The sequence below is a fragment of the Triturus cristatus genome, chromosome 3_2, assembly GCF_964204655.1.
Source record: "Triturus cristatus chromosome 3_2, aTriCri1.1, whole genome shotgun sequence".
In the NCBI taxonomy this organism is placed as follows: Eukaryota; Metazoa; Chordata; class Amphibia; order Caudata; family Salamandridae; genus Triturus; species Triturus cristatus.
Window position 1 is genome coordinate 289,905,593 of NC_140584.1, and position 21,179 is coordinate 289,926,771.

The following is a 21,179-nucleotide window of genomic DNA, read 5'->3' on the forward strand; positions in this document are numbered from 1 at the left end:
GCAAACTCTTTTGTAGAAATTAAAGACACCACAAGACATACTTGGTGTGATTACCCACAGATACTCACTATGGTCTTGGCTTATTTCAAATATCTGTGCATCCCTATAGGGCCACCAGAACCACTTCAGATCCATACTTATCTGGAAGACAGAGCTCTGAGCTGGCTGAGCAACACATGCTGCCTCTTCCTGGAGCAGCCATTCAGCGTAAATGAACTGCTAGATGTGACTCCCCACTGGCAAGGGGCCTGGCTTGGATGCATTGCCAGCTGAGTTTTTTAAACAATTTGCTACTAACCTGGCCCCCACATTACTCACAGTATTTGAGATGGCATGGGCTAAAGAGATCCTTCCCGCGAGGTGGTGATTATCACTCTCTTGAAACCAGATAAACTGGCACATCAATGTGAGCCCTACCGCCCCTTGTTGCTCTAGAACTTTCATACTAAGATACTTGCAAAATTAATTGCCAACAGCCTGACTTTGTTGCTCCCCACCTTTGTTTGCCTGAAACAGACCAGATTTGTTTTGGGCCACTCAACTTCACACAACCTGCGTACCCTATTTGTCCTCCTGCTGGACACAGATCCAGCTCCTAATGCCACTGCAATATTTCTGGATGCCTCTAAGGTATTTGATTCGCTGGAGTGAGGCTATTTATTCATGATCCTGGGAAGGTTGGGAATCCTGCACCCCCTCCTGAGCTGGAAAGAATTGCTCTATATGTTCCCCACGGAGAGGGTCTGTGTTAACAATGCTTACTCAGACTCCTTGACAATATCCCAGGGCACGAGACAGTGATGCTCTCTCTTGCCCATCCTATTTACACTAACCATGGAACCTTTGGCAGCTAGGATTCGGCAGAACCACGCTCAATATGCTCTAGGCTATACAAGTAGACCCATATTGATATCCATGCATGTCGATGATATGACCCTTTCCATTTGAGAGCCTTGTTTAAGTCTTAATGCTATTATGCATGAATATATTAGGTTTGGGTCATTTTCTGGGGTTCATACCAACTGGAGTAAATCCCAGAGCTTTACCCTTATAACCAAAACACCTCTGTTTATGCCTGAATTCCCTCTGCGTTAGTTTACTGACTCTCTCAAATACTAAGGGATCTTGATGCATAGAGACAGAGATGTGGTACTAAGGGAAAATTATGGTTCTACAAACAACTACTCAACTTGCTGAGCAGATCTTTCATTGGATCTCACTCCCACTTTTGGTGGCAGGTCGGGTAGGTCTTATGAACATGGTGATCCTCCCTAAACTGCTTCATCTCTTCCTGAATATTACCCTGCCTTTAAATATGACAGTTTTTAAGGTCCTTAGATCCCTAATGATTAGACTGGTATGGGCATATAGACAGCCCAGAATTGGATGGGAGACTCTAATGCAGCAGTTCTACCTTGGCGGATTTGAAGCCCCTGACTTATATATTAACTCTGTGCACATGAGCACTGCACTCTATTTTGGTGCAAGCCCCATGTTTATCACATTTAGTGGTTGAAGTTCATAGTATGGCCCCTGTCCTGACTCCCACTTTCCTGGGGAAGCCAATTATTAGATCTCAGTGTGCAATCAATCGATGACTGACTGCACAATCTGGGCTGGGGATAGACTGAGTAAAAATGTGCAACCAGGCTATCCGTACTCCCTGAGAACACCTCTGAGCCATCGACCTCTGGAACAAATTACAAATGAACCAAGAACTATGACAAATTCACGCATGGGGCTTACGGATATGGGGCAATTTATTTAGAAACAGTGTCTTCCTTACACTGGAAGATTATAAAGGGAACCATCCTTGTTGCCCACTAGACATGTTTTGATATTATTGTCTGTGCGCCATCTGTAAATCCTCACTCCTAGACTTCCAAAAGAGCCAGCTACATTTCCGCCTCTGAAATGTCTTTTAGCTGCCACTATCTCTAAACATCTCTTCAATATATTATACAGTGCTTCGCAGATGGGTAAGACCATACATACCCAGACTCCGCGTTCCAACTGGGAGGGGGAGTTACTGCAGGGATCCTCTATGAAACAAGGTGTTTTTCCTCTACTCAGACAGGCATGGTGTCTTCCAGCACTGAGATCCACATTATCCATTACATGTTCTTACAAAGAGCATATTACACGTTGATGAGTTTAAATAAATTTGGCCTGAGGGAAGATTTCACTAGTAATCAGTGCAGAGCTCTAGAAGCAGAGTTCCTTCATCTGGTGTGGTCCTGAGCTGCAGTATTTAAATAATGGAAAGAGGTACAGGCACCCCTATCCATCAGGACTGAATGAGTTATACATATATTGAATTGCTTGGATTGGTGAGGGGCCTAGACACTTCAAACAAGCGATTCCTGGCTCTGGCACTCTTATTGGCCAAGAGGCAGGTGGCATGTTGTTGGGACAGGCTCCCAAATTCAAGAAATGGATGAGTAACTTCATATACTGCAATGGGTGGCTGGAATTCTAGGCAGAACTGCAGCCAGAGGCATCTCAATCGGAAACATCTGGAGACCACTCAGGTCATACTTACGGCTTTATGTCATGGACCATGATATCAACACACCGGCAACCCCTTGAAGTGGTTTGGTAACTGTAGGCACAGACATTATCGCTCAGCCTGCACTGCTCACTCCGATTTGGGTATTTTATTGTCTTGGAAAGAGAGTGACAGCGTGACTGGCCCCTGTGATGCCCAGTCCACCTCCTCAGGGACAATTCTCTGTTTCATCTTATGCATGTCGGCCAAATGTTTATTTAAGACCTCAAGTATACTGCCCGCCACCCTCATAATATTCTTCCGTCTTAACTTATATGTTTAATTGCTTCCCTCTATTTGACATATATCTGTTGATTCACTGTCCTGTATAATGTGCATTTGGTTTATATGCTGTTGTTGCTGTTCTACTGGATTGTACTGAGAGAAATATTAATAAATAAAACATATTTAACTGTTGGTGAGAGTGCTTGGTTTTCCAGATGAATATTGGGAAGGATCTGGAAATGGGTTTGTATGAACATCAATACTATTTAGGCAGTTATTGATATTTGCTTTTATTTCACCTTCTTTCTTCACAAAATGTGTCCGGCTTACTAATATGGTCAATATCCCTTTGCTTTAGCTGTAGGGTTGGCTCTAAATCTGCTCAGTACTCAAATACTCCTATTGAATGTGGTTAGCTTTGGCTAATTCTCAAAACAGAGTTAGCTGTTGCAGCAGTGATTTCTATTTTTTACGTTTTTCTTAGGTTGTTAACTTGCTCTCTGTTTTCTCTGTGTCCTGATTTCTGCAACCTTCTAGTAGCTGGTTCCAATGTGGCGTTAGATAATCTGAATTTAATGGACAAGCAGTTTCGCTGATTAAATAAACTACTTCTTTTCTTGGTACAAGTTTTTAGAAGAGCTATATAGGTCAAAACTCAGCTAAAGCTGAATAAAAAGGTCATGCAATAGCATAAATGGAAGAATCATCAGGTTTGTCTTTCAAGATGCCAGATACATGTTTAATATCCATTCTGGGTAAATTCCTAAATTGATGAAGTACAGTAACCACTCCTTTCATCTTGAACTGATTCACTGAATGATTCTGCTAACTGAAAATCTGCCAGTGATCACTTTGCATTTGTTGTTGAAATTAAGTATGTGCGACAGGGCGGTATACATTGGCCAGAACATAATCCAGGATGTTTTTGGAGGTGTAGGGGAGCTAAGTCTTATAGACACTGCAAAAGCAGCAAACCCTTTATATTGCTTGAATCTGTTAAAATGTGATTATCGCTCATAATTAAAGTATGGCTGAGATGAATAGGTACTAGGTTAATCAAGTAGGTTAGTAGTAGTCGCAAAGTTGGAATTCATATATGATGGTTTATATATGTTAGCTAGGATCCATTTATTATTTTATTTATTTATTTATTAGAACTTATAAGGCGCGACAGCTACCCAAAAAGGGTTTCCCGGCGCCAAGATACAGCAAGAAAACAATATTAGGACCAAAAAACAGGCTGCTCGAGTTATTGGTCGAAAAGCCAGGTCTTAACGTTTTTACGGAACCTGTCATAGTTTTCCTCTTTCCGGATGAAAAGGGGGAGGGCGTTCCAGAGAGAAGGGCCAAGGAAGGCAAATGATCTGCCACCCATTTTTGTCAATTTGAATCTGGGGATACAAAAATTTGAAAGTGATTGAGAACGAAGACTGCGCTTTGGGTAGTAAGGCTGGGCTAAAGATAAAAGATAGTTAGGTGCCGTGCCCGCCTTGATTCTAAACATAAAAGTCAAGGCTTTAAAGCGAATTCTGTTTTCCACCTTAAGCCAGTGGAGTTTCCTACGGTGAATTGAGACCCCAGAGTTTTTCGGGATTTTACAAAGTAGACGGGCTGCAGCGTTCTGAGCAAGTTGTAGTCGATTCACTACTACTTTATTTGAGCCGAAATACAGTATGTTACCGTAGTCAAGCCGAGAAGTAATCAAAGCATTGACTACAGTCTTCTGGGTAGAAAGAGGCAGCATCCATATGATTTTCCGTAACCATTTAATAATGGTGAGACATAGACCCACAACTTTGTTGGCTTGTTTACTCATAGAAAGAGTATTGTCCAGAATAAAGCCCAGGTTACGAACATAGGTCACTGGGGTAGGAATCGTGGCCAGCTGGTCGGGCCAGTGGGAAGCATTCCACAGAGCATGCTGTTTACCTAGACGAAGAACCTCCGTCTTGTCTCCATTTAACTTTAGCTGGTTGCTCGTCATCCAATTCAGGATGTTTTGCAGCCCCAACTTAAGGGGAGAAGAAGAAGAAGGGCTAGGCTCTGAAAGGGAGAAAATAATCTGGGAGTCGTCGGCGTAAGTCATCAGGGAGAGTCCAGATTTTTCAGCAATGTCTGCTAACGGTCTAAGATATATGTTGAAAAACAGCGGACTCAAAATGGAGCCCTGAGGGACACCGTGGAAGATTTTAAAAGAGTCAGAGCACGCTGTAGAGGAATTAATTTGAAATGTCCTGCCACTCAGAAAGGAACGAATCCAGTCCAGTGCATTGCCACGCACTCCATTCCTAAACAGTGCTTTAATAAGGATTTCATGTGATATAGTGTCAAAGGCCGCGCTTAGGTCAAGGAGTACAAGAGCGACCGTCTGACTTTTATCAAGTAAGTTTCTGATGTGTTCTGTGACTCCAAGGAGAGTGGTTTCAGTAGAGAAACCAACACGGAAGCCGGATTGTGAGGGGTGCAGAAGTTAATTTTTTTCCACAAAAGAGGCTAAGGTCGAATGAACATGTCTCTCCAGACATTTAGAAAAGGCGGGGAGCAAAGAAATAGGTCTGTAATTAGCCAGACACTCAGGTTCAGCAGTGGGCTTTTTTAGCAAAGGCGTAACCATGGCATGCTTCCAGAGGGTCGGGACAGATGAACAATCTAGTGAAGCGTTAAGCATGTCCACAATGACCTCCAAGGCCTGGTCATCTAGTAGTTTAAGAATTTTCATCGGGATAGGATCCCTAGGAGAACAAGACTTAATGTTTTTAAGTATGGATTTCATTGAGTTGACCGTGATGGAGGGCCATACTAATAAGATGTTATCGTCCGGAAAGACAAAATCACAGTCAAAGGGAAGGGGTGACACAGTATTGTTAATAGAGATGTCCCTGATAATTTTCTCAATTTTCTCCACAAAGTAACAGCCAAGATCTTGGCACTGTTTCGCATCCAGTGGAGGAGGTAATGCTGCGGTGTGAACTCCAGCAAGGTCCTTGACTAGATTAAACAAAGTCTTCGATTTGTTAGAAGCCTCCATAATAGAAAGAGATACAAAAGAGGCGCGCGTTTTAACACAGGCAGAATGATATAAATTTCTAGCCTTGTGATAAATGATCTTAGCATCAGGGTCGTAATCTTTACGCCATTTGCGCTCCAGGACCTTGCATCTAGTTTTTTCAATTTTCAAAAGGTCATTGAACCAGGGGGCAGGAGGACGGTGACTGTTTACTTTATTGGAGATGGTGGGTAGACAATGATCAGCAGCATCTCGGAGCCATTTATCAGTGGCTTCGGCCAGGCGGTTTATGTCATGGACCTTCCTGGAAGGGTTTACATGAAGTGTCTGGTAGAGTTCCACCAAGTCCAGTAACTTCCAATTTTTCCTCAACGTGGCAGAGGCATTAATTGTAGAGTGAGCTGTAGGTGGAAATTTGATACTTAATTTAGTAAGATAGGGATCAGACCAACAAATGGGAGAAATATTAAGCCACTTGAGCACCGTCACATTCGAAAAAACGGGGTCCAGCAGATGACCCTTATTATGGGTCGGACCCGTATTTAATAAAGACAAATTTAGGGCCTTTAAATCGTCCAGCAGATTGACACACACTGCAATAGACTGGTCCTCCAGATGAAGATTGAAATCACCAATAAGTGAAAAAATTTTGGATGCCATAAAATATGGGGTAATGTAGTTGGCTAGGGTAGACACCCATTTGGAGGAGTTACCAGGAGGACGATACAGCAATACACCAGACATGGTGAAATTTGGATTTAGGGAGATTTTGAAAAGTCCTGCTTCGCACTCCGGAATGCTGATATGTTCTAAGGTGCACTTCAATTTCCTATCAAAAATGATGGCAATCCCACCCCCCACCTGGTTATGACGATCAATTCTGGTAATCGCATAATTTGCAGGGAGGACGGTCGCCACATCAGGGCCCGCACTCTTGTGCAGCCATGTCTCAGTCAGAAAAAGAACGCTGGGGTTAGCCTCCATAAGGAGGTTGAATATGTCCAAACTGTGCTTGGGAAGCGAACGACAGTTGGTGGTGTACAGCACAAACTCCTTCGCCTCTGCGACCCGATGTTGTTTGTGTTTCCTACGCCTTCTAACCAAGTCAGGAAAAGGTTGGAATATGGAAGTGGAAAGTTTGCATTTCATGCAGGCCGTGCCTCCAATAATGCAGAGATTGAGCAAAGTGCAGCATGGGTCTCGAAGAGGGCGTAACGCTCGTAGGTCCCCCGAGGTTCTTACTAGCCTCTTACAGGCGGGCGGGACAAGGCCCTCTGCCCCATGCCCCGTACTGGCCCGGACGGGCACAGACGGGCTTGTCTTTGGCGTGTCTTCGGCGTGCTGAGGGTGTGCCCGCTGCGCTCGTCCGCTGCGCGTCCGAGGAGGGACCATAGTTATAGGAGGAAGGGGGTGTGGCTATCAGTGAGGGGCGTGGCCCTGTGCCTTGAGGGAGGTGATGGCGGCTCCGGACTCGCGCTTCCCGCCCCAGCACAGACTCAGCTGAGCGGTGAGCGTCAAGGCCAGGAACACAACCGATGTCAGGTAAGGAGGCAAATGCAGTCAAACAAAGCGGACAGCAATGTGCAAAACTAGCGATATACTTAAAAAGCTTAAAAATTGAGCAGCGAAACCCCCGGCTTAAGCCTCAAGGGTAGCATTAAAAACAGTGCAAAATGGGTAGAGCGAACAGCAAAGTGCAAAATGGCAAGAGAAATAACAGAGATACAAATTGAGGAGCGACACCCCCGGCTTCCGCCTCAAAGGGTAGCTGTAATCAACAACAAAAAAAGCCATGATGTTTGATTGCTATCTGGAAATTTACTAACAATCACTTCAAAAGATTTATATGTGGGTAAGAAACTGTCGCTCCGTTGTATGTTTGTACATTAAATTTATGATTAACGTTGATAATGGAATGATCATGTAGCTAAATTCCTTAGACCTGTAGAATGTTAATGTTACCATATTCAAGTATTCCAAATTGATTAATATCATATGTAACCATGGTTCTGAAATTTATGAGCAAAATATTAATTCATAATAGATGTTTAAGTTAGGTTTAGTTAAACCTTTAATAGTAGGGGTACATTGCCAAAAGATTGAGTTATTTAATAATCCAAGCTCTTGTACTCTTAGCATACAATCTCTACAACAATTATAATGTCCTTTTTGTTCAGCAACTCGACCCAAATTTCATATTGTAATGAAATACATTCTTTAAGTTATCCAAAGTCGCTGTAAATCTAGGTGATTACCAAATATGGCAGGTTGATGTGCTAACATATAGAGTGCACTACATAATATACGGCTTAAAATTTGACATATGGACCACCCAATGGCAGCTAAGAGAAGGCTGCATCTGATATCGCTTCACATATTTGTTTCGATGTCTGTATGCATGCATTACAGCAATTTTGGATCACTTTAAAAATGTATTTCATAGCAATATGATTGGAATTTGGCACTATGGTGGCATGATGATGCCACAGAGATTACTCACATAGGTTCAATAAGTATAAAAAGGACCGGTCCCAGGATGATTATTTCCGGTCAAGGGAGGACTTGGCTAGGCAGTTCAGGCTGGACTGTTCCCACAAGGAACAGGGTCAAGACTGATTTGCATATGGCTGGGTACAAACTGGGGTGGTGTGGTGAGCATAAGAATGATGGATTTAACTCAGATCCTTGTGACTTGGGGTGAATGTTTGCATAGTCTAGCATTCCGTCCATCAATTGTTTCTTTTGCATATGTCACCCTAAGTGGGAAGGGTATGCCCAGACGTGGGTCCCTTGCTCACTACACCACTGGATTCAAGTTAGCCTGGCTGATGAAGGGTGATGCCCTGAAACAGGTCCCAGGATGCTTGTTTGCAGTCCAGGGAGGACCTGGCTTGGCAGTTCAGGCTGGACTGTTCCCAGAAGGAACAGGGTCAAGACTGATCTTTCTGTCATCGCGCACATGGTCATTTTAATTATTTCTCGTTTACTGGGCACTTGCTTTTAAATTTGCGCTGCTTGTGTTGCCTTAAATTCTTTGCCAGCCAGTAGGCGCTTGCTACTTGGGGGATAGTCAGGCTTACCTGCATTGTAATTGGTGTTGCACCCGCATTCGGCGGGATTTAGTCAGTGGGGGTTCCTGGCTTGCGGCGCTCCGACCGCCAGCTTGGGTGGGTGAGTGAAGGCTTTGGGACACTTCAGGCGCCATATTGGTTGGGTCCAGCGGCTCTACTAGGCGGACCACGCGTATTGGAGAGCTATTTAAACCGCTCTTCCGGTACGATAGGCAGAGCTTTCTGTCATCGCGCGCATTGTCATTTTAATTATTTCTCGTTTACTGGGCACTTGCTTTAAATTTGCACTGCTCGTGTTGCCTTAAATTCTTTGCCAGCCACTAGGCGCTTGCTACTTGGGGGATAGTCAGGCTTACCTGCATTGTAATTGGTGTTGCACCCGCATTCGGCGGGATTTAGTCAGTGGGGGTTCCTGGCTTGCGGCGCTCCGACCGCCATCTTGGGTGGGTGAGTGAAGGCTTTGGGACACTTCAGGCGCCATATTGGTTGGGTCCAGCGGCTCTACTAGGCGGACCACGCGTGGCGTAATACTACTAATTGGAATGGGTGAGCAGGCGCGCAGCGTAAGCGCGCAGCGGGCGCGCCGTGGGCGCATCGGAGGTGCGCCAGAGGTAAGCCCGTTAGCGCCCGTTCGCATCCCGGTTGCTCCCAGTTCGACAATGGCGGCTACTCCGCACTTGGTATATACTCGGGAGGAACTGTGCGCTTTGAATTGCCTCACGGCTCCAGATATTCAACTTACCACGCGGTCACCTACTCAGACCACTCTTTTTTGTGGTCTGCTCAACGTTCGCTCTCTTGTTAAACATCATGATGAGATCGCCTTGCTAGTCAAGTCCTCCAAATTGGATATCTTATTCATTACCGAGACCTGGACTAGAACGGACAGTGGAGTGGAGCTCGGTTGGGCTTGCCCACCGGGCTACTTCATAAGACATATCCCCCGAACTTCGGGGAGGGGTGGCGGAGTAGGATTCATCTGTAGGGACACGCTCTCCCTTTCACAGCTTGAAGTAAAAGAAGTGATAGGGTTTGAGCTCATGGGCTTCTCCCTAACGGCTTGGGGTGGTACAGTATTAGCAGGTCTTCTATGCTACAGACCGCCTTCCGGAACCGCTTCGTCCTTCCAGCAATTTATTGATCTCATCTATGATCTATCTAACTCCCATGCTGAGTTCATAGTGTTGGGCGATTTTAATCTATGGCCCTCTGGCCCGCAAGATCTGGCCTTTAGAGAAGTCTGCCAAGCGTGTAGTAATATACAGCTAGAGCAGCTGGTGCAGTCTCCTACTCATGCGAAGGGGCACACACTGGACTTGGTATTTGCTGACAAGGAGCTGGTTGTAGTTAATAGGGTCATGGATCAATGCTGGACTGACCATGCTCTGGTCCTCATGTCTATCTTTCTGCCGGGAGGACTGCGAAGTGAAGGTGGTCCGGATAGGCCTAAATTCAGTAGGCAATGGTCTCGCCTGTTAAGGGGGTCAAGTCTACCTACACTACTGCCCAAAGCATTCTCTGTGGGGGATACTGTGGATAAGAGCTATGCTGCCCTTAGTCAGCAAATTTTGACATCCTTAGATGAACTGGTCCCCCTAAGGAGGGTGAAGGACAAACCCATGAGAGTTAATGCCTGGTTCACTAGCGATCTTAGTCAGCAAAAACTTCGCTGTAAACAGGCAGAGCGCGCTTGGAGGAGAGGATACGGGGAACCGGACCGTGTGGCTTATAAACAGGCCTTGCAGGAATACAAAGTCCATCTAAGGATGGCCAAAGCGAAGTTTTTGGAAGTTTCCCTGGCTAAGGCCTCTAATAAAGTACAGACCCTTTTCAAACTGGTGAATAATTTGGCTAATCCAGCCTGTGCAGTACCAGTCACTGTAGCATCTCAGGAACTGTGCGACTCTTTGGCCTCTGCGTTCGAGGAAAAAATGAAGACGATCCTAACCGGCCTTTCGATTTCGGGCCAGCCGGCCTCGGCAAGGCTCTCTCCACCAGAACACCTTTATCTTTCGGGTGCTGAGGGGATCGAGGTTAAAGTGGGGCAACTTCAATTGTCCTGTTTTCCCACCCCTACCTTGGAGGAATTTTATGCATTGGCTAATGGTGTATCCTCGGGCTCTCCACTTGACCCTTTGCCACATAAGATCTGGAAAGCGCTTCAGGCAGAGCTGCTGCCCCCGTTATATACCATCTGCTGCCAGTCACTGGCGACAGCCGTGGTTCCAGACAGCTGGAAGCTGGCAGTAGTGACACCTCTGCTAAAAAAGGCTTCTTTAGACCCTCTATGCCCGGCCAATTATAGGCCCATCTCGTTGTTACCATTCCCTATAAAAGTCATAGAGAAGTTAGTCACAAGAACCTTATCCAACTTCCTAGAAACCAGCTCATGTCTGGATGCAGCCCAATTTGGATTTAGGCCGGCCCATGGGACTGAGACCGCTTTGATCACCGTATTGGATGATCTACGAACGCGTGTCGACACGGGTAAGGCAGCATTTTTAGTGCTGCTTGACATGTCGGCCGCGTTCGATACGGTGGATCATGCTGTCCTATTGGACCGCCTTCAGAGAGCGGGCGTAGTTGGTTCGGCCCTAAGCTGGTTAACATACTACCTCTGCAATAGACAACAAGCAGTGGCATTGCCACCTTTTCGCTCAGCCGTACGCCAGGTGAAGCAGGGTGTGCCTCAGGGGTCTGCGATTAGCCCGATCCTTTTCAATCTCTACCTCCGACCCCTAATCAGTTTGATAAAGTCATTCGGCATTTCAGTCATCAACTATGCCGATGACACTCAACTGATTTTCTCCTTTGAGGGCAAGGAGGCGGTTCTGAGGGACACCTTTCACCAGTGCATGTCGGCAACAGCAGAATGGCTCCGGCTTAATTCGCTCCAATTTAATGGGTCAAAAACCGAGGTTCTCCACTGCTCCTTGGATCGGCCCCGCCGCCCGCTGCCAGAGGATTTTTGGCCGGCTTCTATCTTGGGCAGAGTGACTGCCGCCGAGTCGGCTCGCAATTTGGGGGTCATGTTTGAGCCTAGTCTGCAGCTCGATGCCTCTGTAAACAGGACCACGGCAACGTGTATGGGCTTGCTTCGAGCCTTACGTAAAATCTTGCCGATACTTCCCTTGGGAGCACGAGCAGAAGTGGTGCGCAGTACCATCCTCAGTAGGTTAGACTACTGTAACGCACTGCTTCTGGGGGCTCCCAACACTCTGGTATCTAAGTTGCAGAGGATTCAGAACATGGCAGCCAAATTGGCTCTAGCTCGTTCACGCTCTGCGTCGTCTTCGGCGGCACTATTCGATCTCCATTGGCTGCCTGTTCAGCAGCGGATCCTCTTTAAGGCCTCGTGCCTTCTTTTCAGGGCTGTGCACGGGCTAGGACCTTTGCCGCTCCAAAATCTTTTCTCCTGGTATCAGGCTGCCAGACCTTTGAGATCCTCCTCGGCGTTTTTGGTAAAAGTTCCTAAGATCAACAGAGTGAGGATGGGCGGCCGTGCTTTCAGCTTTGCAGCCGCTAAATTGTGGAACACCCTCCCCCTGTCGCTGAGGAGTAAGCAAGATCTAACCTCTTTTAAAAGAGATTTAAAGACCCACCTCTTTCCAAGAGCAATGTAGTGTGTTAGATCTGATGAACTGTGAAGGTCATAGCGCCAGGATACCCTTGGGGTGGCAGTTGCGCTCAACAAGAACGTATTAAATATTTTTTTTTTACTGATTTGCATATGGTTGGATCCAAACTGGGGTGGTATGGTGAGCAAAAGAATGATGGATTTAACCTAGATCCTTGTGACTTGTGGTGAATGTTTGCATTGTCTAGCACTCTGCCCATCAATTGTTTATTTTGCATATGTCACCCTAAGTGGGAAGGGTATGCCCAGACGTGGGTTCCTTCTCACTACACCACTGGATTCAAGCTAGCCTGGCTGATGAAGGGTGATGCCCTGAAACAGGTCCCAGGATGCTTTTTTCCGGTCCAGGGAGGAACTGGCTTGGCAGTTCAGGCTGGACTGTTCCCAAAAGGAACAGGGTCAAGACTGATTTGCATATGGTTGGGTCCAAACTGGGGTAGTGTGCTGAGCAAATGAATTATAGATTTAACCCAGATCCTTGTGACTGGGGGTGAATGTTTGCATTGTCTAGCATTTTTTGTGTGTGCATATTTATATAGCGCAAACTCGACCCGAAGGTATTGGAGCGCTTTACATAGCACCGTATTTACATTACACATTCAGGCACGGGGAAATTAAGTGATTTTCCCAGAATCGCAGGATGTGGACGCGACCTCGAGGCTCTAACCCTGGTTTCCTGCACCAGAGGCGGCAGCGCAGCCGACGGACCACATCCTCTCCCCATTCCATCCATCAATTGTTTCTTCGGCATATGTCGCCCTAAGTGGGAAGGGTAAGCCCAGACGTGGGTCCCTTGCTCACCACACCACTGGATTCAAGCTAGCCTTGCTAATGAAGGGTGATGCCCTGAAACCGGTCCAAGGATGCTTGTTTCCGATCCAGGGAGGACCTGGCTTGGCAGTTCAGGCTGGACTGTTCCCACAAGGAACAGGGTCAAGACTGATTTACATATGGTTGGGTCCAAACTGGGGTGGTGCGGTGAGCAAAAGAATGATGGATTTAACCCTGATCCTTGTGACTTGGGGTGAATGTTTGCATTGTCTAGCATTCCGTCCATCAATTGTTTCTTTTGCAATTGTAGTGTTACCAGACATACATAAAACATGTACCTTGCTTGTCTATTTGCAGTGTCCATGAGTGGGGGTGAATATGGTGAGAAGTAATCATGGGAGAACACATCATAATTTGCTGTCATTTGCTGAAATTGGACTCGCTTTTAATTTCCCTGTACAATGACATTGTCGTTTTTTTACGGAGGTGCCTGGCTCCTGATAGAGGGCTATACAAATATTACTAATTTTAAATGTATGCTTTCCCTTTTACATCTTTTAGTTTGAACTTCATATACCACTATACAACTGGCCCAGGGGAGCTGGAACCAGTGGCTAGGAGTTGCTGGACCTCGGTTTGAATATTCTTTTCTGAATCTCTGATGTCTCCCTAGCACTGACTTGCGCTTCACCCATTGGATAAACACAGGCCACGCCCCATGCCTGCTCTGAAATTGATTCCCAGACCACGTTTGTGCAGCGGACGCACATAGGGGAGCGCACCGAAGGCCAGCCTGTCTGTGCCCATCCGCTGCCGGAATGCGGCCTGCACCAGGAACCATGGTCAAAATTTGGAATACATGAGAGAAGCGCTCCTCCAGCTAAATACTGTAGGTAAAACTCTGTTATGTAATCATTTCACCAGCCACACCCCATGTTGGCTCTGAAATTGACTTGCAGACCGCATTCGCGCAGGGGCTGCCTTGCTGTCATTTGCTGAAATTGGACTCACTTTTAATTTTTTTGTACAACAACATTGCTGTTTTTTTAAGGAGGTGCCTGGCTGCTCAATTATAGAGTGCTACGGGCTCTGCCCACTTATTTTAAATGTATGCTTTTCCTTTTGCATCTTTATTTTAGTTTGGACTTAATTTACCAGTATGCACCTGGCCCAGGGGAGCCTGACCCAGGTGCTAGGGGTTGCTGGACCCTGGTTTGAATATTCTTTGACCAATCACTGTTTTCTCCCAAGCACTGACTTGCGCTTCACCCATTGGATACACAACAGCCAAGCCCCATGCCGGAAATGAAATTGACTCGCAGACCACGTTCACGCAGCGGGCGCACGCGGGGAGCGTAACAAAGGCATGCTTAATGCAAGCCAATCTGCACCTATCTGCGTCTGGATTGCGGCCTGCGCCAGGAACCCTGGTCAAAGTTTGTAATGCACGAGAGAAGCGCATACTGTTGGTAACACTGCCTTATTATTTAATCATTTCACGTTTAACTTGATGGATAATAGCCATGCTTGTGCAAACTGCCATTATTCCTGTTCTCTGGATTTAGTTCAAGGTGGGTCCAACCGAGAGCGGGCGATCCCCGTCCTATGTTACATCCGATTCCAAAATTTAAATTAAATTGTATTTTGCAGAATACAAGATCTGTAATTAACCAAAAACACGGCCTCTTTGATTATCTGGACTCGTATTCCCCTGATATTTCCTTTTTAACAGAAACCTGGGCAGACACATTTTCCAACCCAGATTTAGTGGCGTCACTCACTGCAGGCTACGTAGTCTTTAGGCTGGACCGAAAGACTAAATGGGGCGGCGGACTGGGAATAATTTATAGGGATAATCTTGAAATCATCTGTGAATCTTTCGCCATGATTGATCGTGAAGTACTTTCAGTTAACTGCAAATTAAATCATAATGCATATTTTATGGCCTATTGATCTACTGTCCGCCTGACTCTAAAGTGAAGTTTCAAGAAGCCCTTCGTGATTTCCTTGAAACCTGTATACAATATGTTAATTATACAATTTTAAGAGATTTCAATTTTCACTTAGATGCTGAGGCTAACAAAGACTCAAGGCTGCTTATTGATAATATGTTCAACTTTGATTTAAAAATTGTTAGTAAACACCCCTACACACATTGCCGGACATCCTCTTGATGCCATGTTTTCTAACCACCCTGACTTGCAGTTTGAGGATATTCTCTCGGTTACTTGGTCAGATCATATGGCCATAAGGTTAAGCATCCTAACTACTTCAACCAAACTGACAGAGACCAATAGGGACCTAGTCGATTCTATTTGGGCCTGGATTAAAGTTGATAGAAGGGAATTGACTGAGACCTTAGAGTCTTATTAGTCAATAATACCTGGTGAACGGAATAAAGATGCGGCAATTTTTTTTAGCTGGTTTAATGAGGCAGCAAATAATCTGGCCCCACTTAGAGTATCCAAAACCCACAGAATACGCCCTACAGCGGGCTGGTATTCATAAAAGCTTAGGGATTAAAAAGAAGTTGTCGAAGACAGGAAAAAGTCTGGAGGAGTAGCTACTCTCCAGCAGAGAGGCTAAGTATAAGCACCTCATTCTGGGATATAAAGTGATGATTAAAGCAGAAAAAAACAAATTTTACTGAAAAAATTCAATCGACAACCAACTGCTCTAGGCAGCTCTTTAGAACAATTAAACCGCTCTCATGCCCCCTTAATGCGAACACTTCAGTACCAGCACAAAACCTATGTTACAATTATGCTGAATTTCTCAAAAATAAAGTGGAGGCTGTTTATAGGGATATCAAGGTATGCCAAAGTGCTAACTCCCCACTTATAGAAGCTCCCTCCCTGGATAGCAGTCACCAATCTCTCTGTAATTTTCCACTTCTTACGACGGAAAAAGTGGTCAATCTGATAAGGCTAACCCAGTCATGGACTCCATCAGATCGTTGTCCTGCGAACATTTTTCAGGAACTAGCAGTTACATGAGCACCTCCTCTCCCAGCATTACTGAGTAACATAATAAATGCTGGTAGCTTTCCCTTGGAGTGGAAAAAGCATTGATCTTCCCTTTGCTTAAAAAAGCCATCCCTAAATCCAAACGAAAAAATGAATTACAGCCCTATCTCTCAACTTCCCTCACCATCTAAACTTCTTGTGAGAAACTTTAATTCAGTGCTCTTGGATTTTCTTTATCAAAATGACATTCTGGATGGAACACAATTTGGCTTTAAGAAAGCGCATAGCACAGCATCTGCACTAGTGGTGGCCACAGAGGAGATCCGTGTCATTATGGATAATGGTGGAAAGGCTGCATTGGTCCTTTTAGACCTATCTGCAACATTTGACACATCGTCTTGAAACAGTGTTTAGTTGATGTTGGTATTGGAGGCGTAGCTCTTAATCTATTAGATTATTTTCTTAGCGAGAGAGTGCAATCAGTCTACTTTGGAGACTTTACCTTCAATTCTTTCTCTTTATCTTATGGAGTCCTGCAGGGGTCCTCGTTGAGCCCTACATAGTTCAACATTTACGTGGCCCCACTTGCTAAACTGATTAGATAATTTGGCTTTAATACAATCTCCTACATAGATTACACAGAAATAGCAGTGTCAATTACCAGTAACATAGAGGAGGTATACCTCTGTTTTAACAACTGTATGAGAACAATTGTTAACTGGATGAACAGTCAATGTCTTAAACTAAATTCTGACAAGAAAGAGATGCTCCTCTTTGGGTCTGATTCATCTTTTTGAAATGCCTCCTGGTGGCCCTCGACTCTTGGCCCCTTGGCCATACCAGTTACAAAAGTGAAAAAGCTTGGAGTGGTCTTTGATTCAAAACTCACGTTTGCTGACCAGATGAATCAGCTCATTTCCTCCGGCTTTTATATTTCAAAGATATTGAAAAAAATAGTGCCCTACTTCTCGGCTGATCTTCAGACATCAGTTGCCATCTCTTTAGTTTTGTCGAGGTTAGACTACTGTAATGCCTTATTTTGGGGCATGTAGCAAAGCCTCTTAAAGAAACTCCAGAGGCTGCAGTTTGTAGCAGTTTATCTTCTTATAAACATCAGAAAACATAAATCAGCCGCCAAGGGGCTGGAGGGGCTACATTGGCTCCCTATAAAAAAAAAGAGAGTCTTTTAAAGCACACTGCACGGCACATAAAGCTCTTTATAGTACAGGTCCAGAATTCCTAAAGAAAAAAATTCTGTGGTATTCACCTAGAAGTCTTCAGTCAGCCATGTCCAAAATGATGCTGGTTACTAACGGTGGCGGCCACCACTGGTTCCTAAAATCAACAGAACTTCTTGGGGCGGCAGAATTGTAGTTCATGCCACCTCTTTGATATGGAATCAAATGCCTTTGCATCTAAGATGTCAATCTAACCTGTGGACTTTTAGAAAGCTTTTAAATACTTGGCTTTTCACTTTATCTTTGTAACTACTGCAGTTTGGTCCTCTCAGCAGTACTATCCTTACATATGCTAGCACCAAGACACCCTCGGGCATTTGTTGCACATTACAAAATCAACTCAAATCAAAATTATTGCTACCAGATCGTTTAAAATCACTGATTTAGTTGACTGATTATTTTTCTTCCTTTTTTATTATGCTTTTATCTCCAGTTGGTGTAAAAAAAATGGTTTAGCATAAGACAGGTATGAGAGCCTTACACCTCATGTTTATGCATGGAATGTATGCAGTAGTTAGTGAGGGAGTTGTTATGCCCTGAAGAAGACCGTGGTCCTATGTTGGCTCATAAATGAGTCGAAACATGTCAGCAAACAGAATGGATTTATGGACCATTATACTTTATCAAAAATCTTCCAAAAACTTTTTTTAAGCATATCAAGGGTACCTGTTAGTAGAGGGAAATCTTTGGGTTTACACTTTAGATAATTTTGCTACTGGATCCCTGCTTAAGTCTAGAATAAGAATTATATAAGAACTCCTTGCGAGGTTGAGTCCACAGGACTGGTATTCACCTACTATAGTGTGGTAAGGACGCCTATGATGAGGCATGCCATGATAAGTTGTGGGGGAGGTGTCGCCGCCAATATCTTTTGGATACCTTCGGCCTACAGTGAATATTACAACACATACCTAAGAAGGCCACAATAAGTTTATTCAGTGCATTCAAGCCCCTTTTGTGATACCATTTACTGCATAGGAGGAAGTGCTTGAATATAGATCCTCTTCTATTTGTGAGTATATAAAACAAGAGCATTACCAAAGGGACACGAGTCTAATATCGGCCACATGTAAACGATTGTAAAGAATAATGCAGCAGAACATGGCACAAAAGCAACATGAATACTGTACTCCAGTGTATAATAAATAACGTAAACTAACATAACATAACAAGTATAAAACCATCACGGAAACACTGTGCTACACTGTGATACATTGTGCTACACTAACTGTTACCGAAGGAATACTGCCCTGGGGAAGTAAGCAGCAGCACTGCTTGAATACTGTGTTGTTGAGAGACAAAGGCTCAACATTAATAATGCATTGTAGTATGCACTACCACCAAACTTCTATTCTGACACATCTGCAAAGTACTAAAACCACAGCATTACCATGCAAATATGAGCCATGATGTGCCAAATCCACAACCTTACATGATAAACGATGCAACAGAATGTGCCACATTCACAGCACATACACACACATCACACGCACACACACACACCCACACCCCCCCCACACAAACTCACACCACACACACCCAAACACACACACATCACCCACCCACACACCCACCCACACAGTCACACCACACCACACACACATACACACACACATAACCCCCCAAAAACACAGAACACACACCCACCCACACACTCACACCCAAACACCCCTCACACACACCCACACCACATACACACTTAAACAGTGCATGCCAATTCTGCAACATTACCTATGCCAAATGCAGAGCACTCCGACAGAAATACGTCGGTGTGACTAGACTAGAGTGTGACAAGTACAAAACACTACCACAGAATACAGCATTATATAATGACAAAACAACAGCCGCATCACGGTAGTGTCGAGAACACAATACACAGCATGAATGGTGCACAATTTTGAGCCAAATCCTCCCATTACTATAGGAAAACTGCACTGAAGCATGCTAAACACGCAGTGTTGTCCTGCACAAGGCACAACATTGTGACAAACACACGGTACGATAAACAAAGTACAGCACTGTATTATGCAAATCGAGAACATTATAGCAGGAATATTGTACTGTATTTAACAAAGGTCATAGTATGGCCATAAAATACAGCACTATCTTGTATAAAACCCACAGCACTGCCGTGCTGATTTTGCACTACAATGTGCCATATCTGCATAATAGCCACATTAGTACTGTGCTTTTGTGTGCCAAATCGACAGCATGACCATATGAATACTCCACTCACCAGTGCCAATGTTGCAATATTTTTATAGAAACAGTGCACTACTGTTTGTCAAACTGCTCTGCAGTGTGCTACATTCACATTCCTATAGTAGTTCTGAACTGTAGCAGGCCACAGCATTATCAAAAGAATGCTGCAGCACAGTGTGCAGTGTGCCAAAATCAACCAATCACTGTGGAAATAGTGCATCGTACTGAGGTAAATCCACAGATGACATGGTATACTGTATTATAGATTTCCAAATGCACGGTATTACCATGGCACACTACAATACCTCGAACCTACATCATTGCCACGTGAATACGTCCTACTGTGTGCCAAATGGATGATACGACCATACGAATATAGCACTCGTGTGAGGCAGTGTCACTACGTATCTATAGAAACGTTGCACTGTGCGCCAAATTCTAGAATTGCCGTGGGAACGCTACCCTTGAGCGTGCCAGCTTCACATTTTAATAGAAGCGCTTCAGTGCGGTAGGCCACATTCAGAGCACTCTCAGAGGGATGTTGCACTACAGTGGGCCAAGTGCACACAATCACAACTGGGTGACTGCCCTAGTGAGGCGAGTTCACATTCTGCATTAGAGTTCCAAATCCACAGAATCAATGAACTAACATGGGAACTCTGCAGTGTCCCGAATCACCCGTACGACCATGGGTACACCGCACTATAGTAGGCCAAAATCAACAGCATTACCACAGACATAGTGCAATAGGATGCCAAACTCAGCAGTTCTGCATAAATGTTGCTGTTAAGTGTTCCACACTGGCTGCATTATCATGAGGATGCTGTCCTGGGCTATTCCAAACGCACACTTCTAAAGACATAGTGCACTGATTGATGCGCACCGCACTGACAGCACTGCAATAGGAATGCTGCACTACAGAGTTCAGTGGCAATGCCACAGCCATTCTGCACCCGGCAGTGTACAACGGTACGGCCCAGCTGCAGTATGTCCTTTCGTTTAGCGACGTGCTCGCTCTTTTTGCAGCTCAGCCTTCTCGCCAGTCTCCTTGCCGCTGCGGTGAGTAGTCGCATGGCCAAGGAACCCTACTCGCCTCTTCCGCCAACCGGCAATAGGTTGCAGGGAGGCCTTAACCCATCCGCCCGCCTCTGCCAGCGCCCCTCTTTCTCCCTGTCGCTCATCACCGGCTGTGCTCCCAGACGCCAATTACTTCCTATCGCCATTAACCCTTGGCACTTACCTCGCACCCCCATGCAGCAGCAGGTTACCGCTCACGACTGCACACGGCTCCTTCCGTCTGTTTAGGGAAGGCGGCGGAGTGCAGGCTCTGCACCGAGTGTGGGTATTTCTCGCTCCCTCTCTCTCTCTTTCTACACGCTTCCTACTGTGTGCCGGTCAGTTCCCATTTCAGGCACCAGATGGCAGCATATGACTGTTCATTGAAGGATTCCTACGCCGACGGCTTCCTGAGCTCCGGCGTTCTTTAGAGAGCACCTGTTCACACCATAATAAGC

The 21,179-nt window shown here is 45.2% G+C and overlaps 1 protein-coding gene across 2 annotated transcripts in view; it reads right to left on the minus strand.

The window, feature by feature from the left end:
* LOC146857175 (regulator of G protein signaling rgs-2-like) overlaps positions 1-21,054 on the minus strand; it is a 72,443-nt gene extending 51,389 nt beyond the window's left edge. For both annotated transcript variants that reach the window (XM_085646803.1, XM_085646802.1), the window contains exon 1: positions 20,906-21,054. The gene's annotated coding sequence lies outside the window, so the exon portion shown is untranslated. The remainder of the gene's footprint in view (positions 1-20,905) is intronic.
* Positions 21,055-21,179: the final 125 nt, after the last annotated feature.